Raw genomic sequence first — 10270 nt, 5'->3', positions numbered from 1 at the left:
TGTTTCTGCTCGTCGAAGACCTGATCAACCAGCCTTTGATATGTTGCCCCGGTATTTTTCAATCCTAACAGCATCATTTTTGGGTTATACACCCCAGTATTCGTGATGAATGCCCTTTTTGCTCGATCGTCAAGGTGCATAAAGATCTGATGATACCCCGAGAATGCATCCATGAAACTAAGTAGCGCATGGCCACTTGTCGAGTCGACTAGCTGATCGATCCTTAGCAAGGGATAGAAGTCCTTCAGACAAGCCCTATTTAGGTCCGTGAAGTCAACGCACATTCTCTAGGTGTCATTTGCCTTCTGAACCATCATCACATTGGCCAGTCATTCCGGATATTGACAGGATTCAATGAAGCATGCATCTAAAGTTTTTTTACTTCGGCTGTGATGTCTCGGTTCTTATTAGTGGAGTAATTTCGCTTCTTTTACTTCGACTGGCTTTCCGAATCCTTTGGTTCGGATGAGTAGCCAGCCTTTCCTTTCTCCTTTGATTTTTCTTGGCAGGGATCCCTTGGGCCGAAGCACTTAAGCCTTTCTGCTTCTTGGTGCTTCGGTCCTTTTCTCTTTCTTTCTCCTCATCATCCTTGTCTTCACGACGCTCTTTGGATAGCTTGAGGTAGTTGCACTTCCGCTCTTGGCTCCCTTGAATTCTTTCAGAGTGGCCTTCATCTGAGACATAGATCATCATCTGATGGTACGTGGAGACCACTCCGTGAATCTGATAAAACATGGGTCTCCCCATCGGTATAAACAGATGGAACGTCCATGACCAAAAATTCGGCCATCACGTTCCGAGCTGCTCGGTCTCTACCGATGGTGACAAGAAGGGTGATCTTCCCATCTGGATATGTTGTAGACCCATTGAATCCAGATACCGGACTCAGGTCCTTGGTCTGCAGGTTCAGTTGGTCATAGGCATCCCAAAATAGGATGTTAGCCTCACTACCACCGTCTACGAGAGTTCGCAAGACGTTGCGGTTTGCTATCCCCGTGATGATTACTAGCGGGTCATCCTGGGGGTATGCCACCCCCCAACGGTCATCGGCTGTGAACGTAATGTTCGGCACCAGAGACTATGGACCTCGGATGGAGGCATGGTTGACTTGATAGGTTAGACCCCTCAAGTGGCGTTTCCGAGCGTTGCGGGAGCTCGTCCCCCCGGAAATGACAAGGATGTCACGAGTCTCTTTATCCTGCAGCTTGTCTTTCTTCCGGTTGAAGTCCAGTTGCAGTCGAGAGTCTTACACAGCTTTTTTCTCTTCACGGCGGTTCGCGAGGTATTTTTTCAGATAGCTCTTTCGGACCATATCCTCGATCTGATCTCTCAGCTGGATACAGTACTCAGTGTGGTGTCCAGGAGACTCATGGAACTCACACCATCGGTCTTTATTTTTGTTTTGATGCCACGATGGAAGTGGCCTCGGCTTCTTCCACTTCTCTTCTTTCTTCGTTATGCTGTAAATTTTAGCTCGCGGAAGAGTGAAAGGAGTGTAGGATTCGTATTTCCTTACAAACCGGGTTTTTTCTTTCTTCGGCTTAGTTGTCGAGGACGATTTTGAGGCTTTCGTCTTCCCTTTCCTCTGGCCCTGGTCTTCGAACTATTGTCCTTTTTGCCTTACCAAACCCAGTTTGAGATTGGGACTTGGTTTTGTTCCATTCCTTGGCTCGAATCTATTTATTTGAAGTGTCAAGGGTTTCCTCCAAGGTATGCAGGGTGTGCATGACCATGAAATCAAGGAACTTTCTAGCTTGTAGCCCGTTCCGCAATGCGAAGACGGCTAGCCCTTGGTCAGACTTGTAATTCTGGACGACTCGTTGCTGAAGCGAGTCAGATAATCTCGGAGGCTTTCGTCCTCCCCTTGCTGCAGACTCATGAGCTCTGCAGTTGATTTCTCTCGGTGATTCGCCGTAGAAAACTTGCTCTTGAACTTGATGGAAAGGTCTTTTCAACCGGTTATTAAGTCTTCCTTTACCCCTTTGGTGATCCACGCTTATGCAAAACCCTTCAGAGTGGTTGGGAAGTATTTACACCAGGTCGCTTTGGACTTGGGGTTAAGATACATGTGCCTCTCATAAGAGTTAATATGGTCCTTCGGATCCGAAGTACAGTCATACGTGATGTGTGCCGGGATTTTCACCGTCGGCACATGTTCTTCCAAAATCAAGCTCAAGAATAGGGAACTGGAGGGAATCATTACTGCTTTCCCCTTGTTCCCAGCCATTAGGACCTCACTCCCCCTCTCAGAGAGGTAGAAGTGGTTTTCGTGCTCGGCTAGGACGGTGCAGGGTAAGGTGCAGTCCCTTCGGGGTAGGTGAGGCGACTGTGCACGCTGGCCTCCCTCGAGCCGATACGTTCGTGAACGTTTCGGTGGGCCTTGCCACATGGATGCGGTGTTGCTGCTTTTGATACTTCGGGGTTCGGAATCACCGAAGAACTGTGGGTTTCTTTTTCTTTCCCGTTTAGTTCTCCAAGTATCCTCGTCCCAATATTCGAGCTCCTTAAAAGAGGGAACTCGCTCTCCCTCCTATTGTCCTGTTCTCCTTCTCGGGTGTCTTGGCTGCTCTATGGTGTCAACACGCACCCAGGAAGCAGAAGGTGGGAGATGTTGATTCGCTTGAGCCTTCATGAAGTCCATGAAGGTAGTGAGGGCTCTCGCCATCTCCTCTGTAGTGGGACCCGTTTGCGGCGTCCTCGTTGGACGAGATTGGGAATGGCGGCTAGGAGTTGGACTCCTAACATTTGATCAGCTCGGCCGCCAAGAAATGGACGGTTGACCTGTGTTGCGAGGTGATCTGTCCAAGGCAGCATTTCCTGACGAGGTAGCCTCGGAAGATGATGAAGAAGGTGGACCCTTTCTCGAGGGTGAAGATGGAATTGGGCCTTTCTTTGAGGAAGAAGGGACATTCTTTTTGACGCTCTTGGCGCTTAATCCGCTCTTAGTCATGTTGTTAAGATGATGGATTTTGGGCTTGTTTTTTAAGGTCTTTCCCACATACGGCGCCAAATTATTTTGGGTGAAAACAATGGGTCCTTCGTCTAGATCGGCCCAAGTGATGAGTGGGACGAGGGTTTCCTACAAAACTGACCTCATGGGTTGTGCCGAGAAAGGCCCCTCCAATGCCGAAGTAAGTACAGTGTTTAGAGAGAGAAAGCTATGTAAGAATGCTTGAGGCTTGAAGTGAATGAATGTAAAGAGAAGAAAATCAAGACTTTTATACCTTGCTTAAATAGATAACTTGGGCCTTGAAGTCAAATGGGCTTGTCATGTTGACCGGACCTTTAATTGACCTGGCATGCTTTTAGGAGAATTAAACTTTTTTTTGAACTTTGTATTTGAATCATTTGTGGACTTGGCCCATTCGGAGTAAATTAGACCCAAACAGCTATAATCTTAATAATACATCACTTCACAACTCCATCAACTACTTACTACTTCAAGCCAAAATCATTAAATCACAATAACTTTTCCAATAAATTGACAACTTTAAAAAATTAAAAAGCAATAACAATTAACATTATCAATCCTAAGTCTAAGACACAAACCCAGAACCATATAATCGCAAATTTACCCCAAATAAATCTAAAATTAACATAGTAAATTTTAAAAAATCATACCCCATTTCATCAAACTAAAAATATCATACCCAGAAAACGTAAAAAACAAATTTCCCAAAAAAAAAAATCATCAACCCAAAATAAAAAGATGAAAATGATAGAAAATATCAAAATATGAACCTGGGTAAAGTAGATCAAACAAATGGGCCATATAAAAGAAGCCCCAAAGGAGATGTGAGCTCTTAGCAGAAACTTGAACTAAACCTCAGCATTACCTTATACTTCAATTCAAACGAAATCAATTTCGAAAATTAGTCCTAATAATTACATCATTTCCAACAAGTATCAAACCCTAAGAGAGTGAAATCAAATTAAAAGAAGACAATTGCGAAATTGAAGATACCTTGTATGAAATCAGAGAAGTTTTTTAAGGTTTTGAGAATCGGGAAGAGGATTGAGGTCGACATCGGAAGAAATGAGATTCTTGATAACCCATTTGTAACCTTCACCTGATGGCTCGCTGAATTCTTCCAACCCACCGTCCTCGCCATTTCCACCATTAGCCTCAAAGGATTTTCATGTTTTATAAAGAACCTCATAGGATCACATCCATGAAAATGGTGAAAAGTAAAAATGAAAAAAAAAAAAAAAAAAAAAAAAAAAAAAAAAAAGGTGAAAAGGAAAAAAAAAGGAGGCTGTAAAGTGTAAATTTGTTTTGTATTATTCTCATGTATTATACTTCATACCATATACAAGATTTCTCCTTTTTTTTGAAACAAAGTTTTCTTTTTACCGTTACAAGGGCCCCACCCCGTAATTTCCATAGAGAGATTTCGCTGAAAACGGTGAAAACTAAAAACAAGCAATCTTAGCCATTGAATATTCACTAGATAATCTGATAGTGTGAAACAACCTAGAAGTCACTATATAAAAAAATAAGGTAATTATATCAAGTTATATTAATTTTGATGACATTTACACCAAGGTCACTATATATAGAAATAAGGTAACTATATCAATTTTTACAATATGTAATTAGAGGTCAGTATATACAAAAATAAAATAATTATATCAATTTTGACCACATTTACATAAAGGTCACTATATACAAAAATAAGGTAACTATATCAATTTTGACCACATTTATACAGAGGCCACTATATATAAAAATAACAAGAGTCACTATATATAAAAATAAGGTGATTATATCAATTTTGACAACATTGACCACATTTATATAGAAGTCACTATTTACAAAAATAAGGTAACTATCATTATATAACTTCTCCTGCTCCTCCTTGTCATCAGATAACTTCTCCTGCTGCTCCTTATTATAAGATAATTTCTGCTGCTCCTCCTTGTCACCACCAAAGAAGTAGTCCACTGGCTCCAAACCCCGGCAGTCAAAGATCATCAAACGGACAAACTTTCCTGCTTCACAGTCATCACCTGTTAGATAGCAGCCAGATTTTGGTAACATTGTAATAGTACCCTCCCTGGCACAGAACTTGCACTGAAATAATGAAAGGGTGATTGATTAGCAACAAGCCAAAAACACAATGTAACTATCACCATTACCAATGTAAGAAAACCCAAAATTTAGAAGGCAATAACACACAAAAAGCAACAGAATTTTAATAGCTGGAATGGAACAAAGTTAACAGCTCACAGAAAATTTATACATTGTATTGTAATTCATGCATCAAATGTCAATTAAGTGTAAACCAGAAAAATGCATAAATGCAACACATGATTCATACGAATCAAAGCATCAAACGCATTCTATAAGCTGCAGGACATTATTGAAGGCTTAGTCAATACAGATATAGCAACAACGTAAGCCATATATCACTTGAACGGGCACACTATTATTGAAAAAGATGGAATCAGTACAGCAAATGACTAAACAATAGATAAAAAATAAAAAAATAAAAAAAGAATTCTAATAGTCAGAGCAGAAGTACTAGTACAACACCAATACACTATCATAAACCATTCCCCAAGTGCCAATACAAGGCCATCAATTGACATCCGGAAGAAATATATTAAACAAGTCCTAATTCCTAAGCAAATAATCCTAAGATAACAGAATTGCAGAAATTTCATACCAAACTTAAACACTATATCATGTTCAACAGTTCAATAAATCAGACAGGTATCAAAACAACGAGGAGAAATTTCCAGTTTGCAACCCTGGTGTTCATAATCCTTAATACATGTTCAATACTCCTGTAATGGATGAAGAAGCTTAAGGGGTATTTAACTCGCTTCTAGCAAATTGACGAAAGATCATCACTAAACATAAAAGATGAAAGTTCAAAGCTCCTAGAACCCACAAGTTCTCAAAAACTTTAAAACACTTTCCTTCACTATAAGATACGCTAGAAATAGACTTCATAAACAATGATAATCTTACAGATAACACACATTTTTGTAGCATTCAGTAAGATAAATAAAGCATATGATTCATTGATCAACACATAACTACAATCACTACAATAACCATTTAACATTTACAGTAAGATAAATACAGCATATGATTCATTGATCAACACATAACTACAATCACTACAATAACCAAGAAATAGTCAATATAATGCTAAAACCCTCATGAAACTAAATGGCAAGAAATTAGTCCAGAAAAAGAAATAAACACTGACAAAACCAATCAATAGTGCCAAAATACTACCTCCATTCAAATATAATTATAACATTACTCATTCAAATTACACTATCAACACGACAACTAAATCTCAAATAGAGCGAGCACAATCAAATCAGAATAGAACAACAGATTATCAGAGAGTAATAGAGATAAACCTTCTAAACAAGATTAGCCTGGCCACGACTCTTAGGGATAGGAACAACTTCTCCCAACATCACATAACTCTCCTTCTCAGTCACCTCTCCACAATTCCCACATTTCACCTGCAAAAACCCACAAATCAAAAAATTTGAAAGCAAAAAATGAGTGAATAAAATTGAACAAAATCAACCAGGAAATCGAACAAAAATGAACAAAGTCGAACAGGAAATCGCAAAATCAAACAATATCGAACAAAATTGATGAAAAAAAGTCGAAAAAATTGATGAGCAAAAGTCGCAAAATCGCACTGGAAATCGAACAAAATTGATGAACAAAACACGCAAAATCGCACAAGAAATCGAACAAAATCGCAAAAAAAAATTGATAAAATTGCCAAATAAAATCGAAAATTAAAAATCTGAAATCTACTCAAATTGTGAAAAAAAAATATACAAATTAAGCTCAGAAATGCCATAAGAAGAAATTAAGTTGAATCTTAACATATTTACACTCATATGAAACTCGATTAAGCAAAAAAAACCCCAAAAAAATCAAATCGAAAAATCAATTTGATATTTCCAAAAACACGTATAAAATACCAAATTAAACAAAAATCACAAACGAAACCTCGCTTTTTGTAAGCTAATGACGAAATTGATGAAGATTGAACCAAATTCCTCTATAATTTGATGATGTTCAGCGTTGATATTGAATTGGGAAGGAGAGAGAATGAAGAAGATGGAGAACGTGAGATGGAGGAAAGAGAAAATAATGCATAATAATGAAGATGGAGATAGAAAGAAAAAACCAACCGTCAAATTTGATATGTTAGCGGTAGATTATAATCTAAGGTCAAGATCCTATGTTTTTAGTTTTTAGCTTTAAGTTTGTTTTTACATGATCCACTCCCTAAGATCTTTATGTGAGAACTACCCTTTATATGAGAACTACCCTTTATGTGAGAACTCACACCTTATCTGAGGACAAACCTCAGCCGCTAGATTAGATCAAATCCAACCGCTGAGATTTTCTCTCTCCTCTTTAGATTTTCTCTCTCTTCCTCCAGGTTTTTCTACGCTCTTCCATTTCTTCGCTCTTCATCAATTTCTTTGCTTTTGCTCATCAATTTCTCGCGATAATCTATCAAGGTATGTAAATTTCAGTTTAATTTTGAATTTGATCGATTTTGAAACATGTTTTTGCGATTTTGATTTCGAAAATTAGGTTTTTTGCCAAAATCTGGTTATGCGATTTACAATTGGGAAAATTCGAAACATCACAAAATTTTCATCATCCTTTGTTGTTCTTGTATACTTAAGGCACTGTAAGTTAATTTGATTTTGATTTTCGTTGTTGTCTATAATTTAATTCGAATTTTAAATCAAGATTATGCGATTTTGATTACAAAAATTTGGGTTTCACATTTTTTAGTTTTGATTAATGTATTATTTTGTATTCATTCTTTGCACTTGATTGACAATGAGCTATATTATTGATGTAAAAAATTTCAGAGCATCCATAGGTTTGTTGATAAATTAAAGTAGCATTGAAATAATTGTGTAGTCTAGTAGAGTTTTAAACTAGAGATAAACATATATTTTGGCATTCTAATGAACGATTATTATCATTACTTTATAGTAGTTACGGATTACTTTTTTAAGTTGTGTTAAAAAAACTGGCTAGATTGTACAATTACACTTAACTGAGTGTTTTTCCCCCCTAAGTTCAATCTGGTACAGCTCTTTCTGCTAAGTCCACAAAGTGACCATTTGAGGAAGCTAATTGTGGATCTTGAGGTAGGTCTTACTTCCATTTTCGGCTTCTCCGTTTGGTACTGATTAATCTGTGTTTTAATTCTACAATGTTGTTCTCTAGGCTCCTAGATTCGACAGTGGGTCTGCACTTAGCCAATATCCTGTTATATCCTACATTTGGTCTGAGAAAAATTTAAATGTTGATCAGCGCAGAGAAATCATCAAGGTGAAAGTATTTTTGATGAATCCTTTCAGCCCCCCCCCCCCCAATTTGTTTTCAGACGCACTGGCCTATTTAATGTTCTGGTTGGTATTTTCTGGTAACAGTAGTTAACCTAGTTCCTTATGTAGATTCTTACAGTGAAAGATTACGCTCTTATTCTGGGAATGCCGGGGACTGGGAAAACATCCACTATGGTATATACTGTCAAGGCTTTGTTGATGAGAGGAACATCTATTTTGCTTACATCATACACTAACTCAGTTGTTGATAATTTACTTATCAAACTCAAAGCTCAGGATATTTCTGCTTTAACTACATCTTCTAAAGGGAAAGAATGAAATTATTTGCCTCTCAGTTTCATGCTTAATGTGTGCATTTTCTAGTGTATTAACTAAATCATGCTGGAAAGAAACTCTTTTTTTTTTTTTGGAGCTGGACCATGGTACATTATGAGAGTTGCATTTCATTTATTCTGTATGATATAGGTGAGCACATGGATTTCAAGCAGAACATCATGTGTAGTTATAAAATATATGAGATGAGCGAAGGTCAAACTGTTTAGGAATGGCTTAGTTCTTGGACATCCTGCTTATCAACTTTGTGGTTGGATTTTGATGTGGTCTCTGAAGAGATTTACTGTGGTGTTATTGCATGATCTCACAAGTCACAATGTTTGAACTCCTATATTTTCTGCAGCAATATACTACTTATTTTTGCTTGGTATTGTCTGATACATCGAATATTCTTGATTTTACTAGTTATACAATCCCTTTAAGCAGTCTTTTATTTTATGTTATCAAACTAAGCAACAATTCTTTGTTCATTTTATCAAATGAGCAAACAATTCTTTGTTGATTTATACATAGAAAATGATTTAAAACATATGATAAACCTATTAACTCAATTGGTAGAGCACTATGCAAATGCATAGGGGATGTAGGTTCAATTCCTACATAGGTTATCTCTATAAACAAAATTAATTAAAAAAAAATCAAATTCATACTAAATTGTATGAGCAAAAAAATGGTTTGAAATGATTTATAACTATATAAACTTTGTTACAATTAAACTCTCATACAAACTTGTGTCTCCACATTACATAAATGAACCTACGTGGGATTCGAACCCACATCTTTTGTGCATTTGCACAATGCTCTACCCTTGAGCTAGTAGGATAACATATTTAAAACATTCAAACACTCTCACAAATGAGCATTAATTTGACAAAATGAGTAAGAATCATTTGCTCATTTGACAAATGAGCAAAAAAAAATTGCTCATTTGACAAATGAGCAAAAAATTAATTGCTCATTTTGACAAATTATTTGCTCATTTTTGACAAATTAGTAAAGAATAAATATTAATTTTTGACAAATGAGCCAAAATTATCTGTTCATTTGACAAATGAGCATTAATAGTTTGCTCATTTGATAAATGAGCAAAGAATTGTTTTACAATTTTATAACCTGTAATAGTGGGTGTCTTTTGTATTGTTTTCCCAATAGCCAAAAGAAATAAATTTCATTAACTACTCAAAATTTTCGAACTCTGCATTTTCACACTACTCTACATGCTAATTGAGTGTAGTTTACTCATTTGTGAAATGAATAACCATTAGTTTGCTCATTTGTCAAATAAGCAAATAATTAGTTACTCATTTGTAAAATAAGCAAACATTTCTTTGATCATCTGGAAAATGAGCAATCGATTTTTTGCTCATTTAGAAAATGAGCAAATAGTTAGTTACTAATTTAACAAATTAGCAAAATCTTAATTTCTTATTTGTAAAATGAGCAAATAGTTTGTTGCTCATTTGTCAAATGAGCAAACATTTCTTCAATCATTCATTAAATCAACAAGCATTTCTTTGCTCATTTGTGAAATGAGCAACCATTAGTTTTCTCATTTGTCAAATAAGCAAATAAT

The 10270-nt window shown here is 36.7% G+C and overlaps 1 long non-coding RNA gene across 1 annotated transcript; it reads right to left on the bottom strand.

The window, feature by feature from the left end:
- Positions 1 to 4707: 4707 nt before the first annotated feature.
- LOC110734703 lies at positions 4708 to 7386 on the bottom strand. The gene is made up of 3 exons (XR_002513878.1): positions 6995 to 7386; positions 6382 to 6489; positions 4708 to 5074 (listed from the first exon to the last, which is right to left on the bottom strand). It is a non-coding gene; the product is annotated as an uncharacterized LOC110734703 (long non-coding RNA).
- Positions 7387 to 10270: the final 2884 nt, after the last annotated feature.

Source organism: Chenopodium quinoa, unplaced genomic scaffold, assembly GCF_001683475.1.
Source record: "Chenopodium quinoa cultivar QQ74 unplaced genomic scaffold, ASM168347v1, whole genome shotgun sequence".
Taxonomy (NCBI): domain Eukaryota; kingdom Viridiplantae; phylum Streptophyta; class Magnoliopsida; order Caryophyllales; family Amaranthaceae; genus Chenopodium; species Chenopodium quinoa.
The sequence above is the reverse complement of the archived record's forward strand: the minus strand, read 5'-3'. Positions and strand labels throughout refer to the sequence as shown.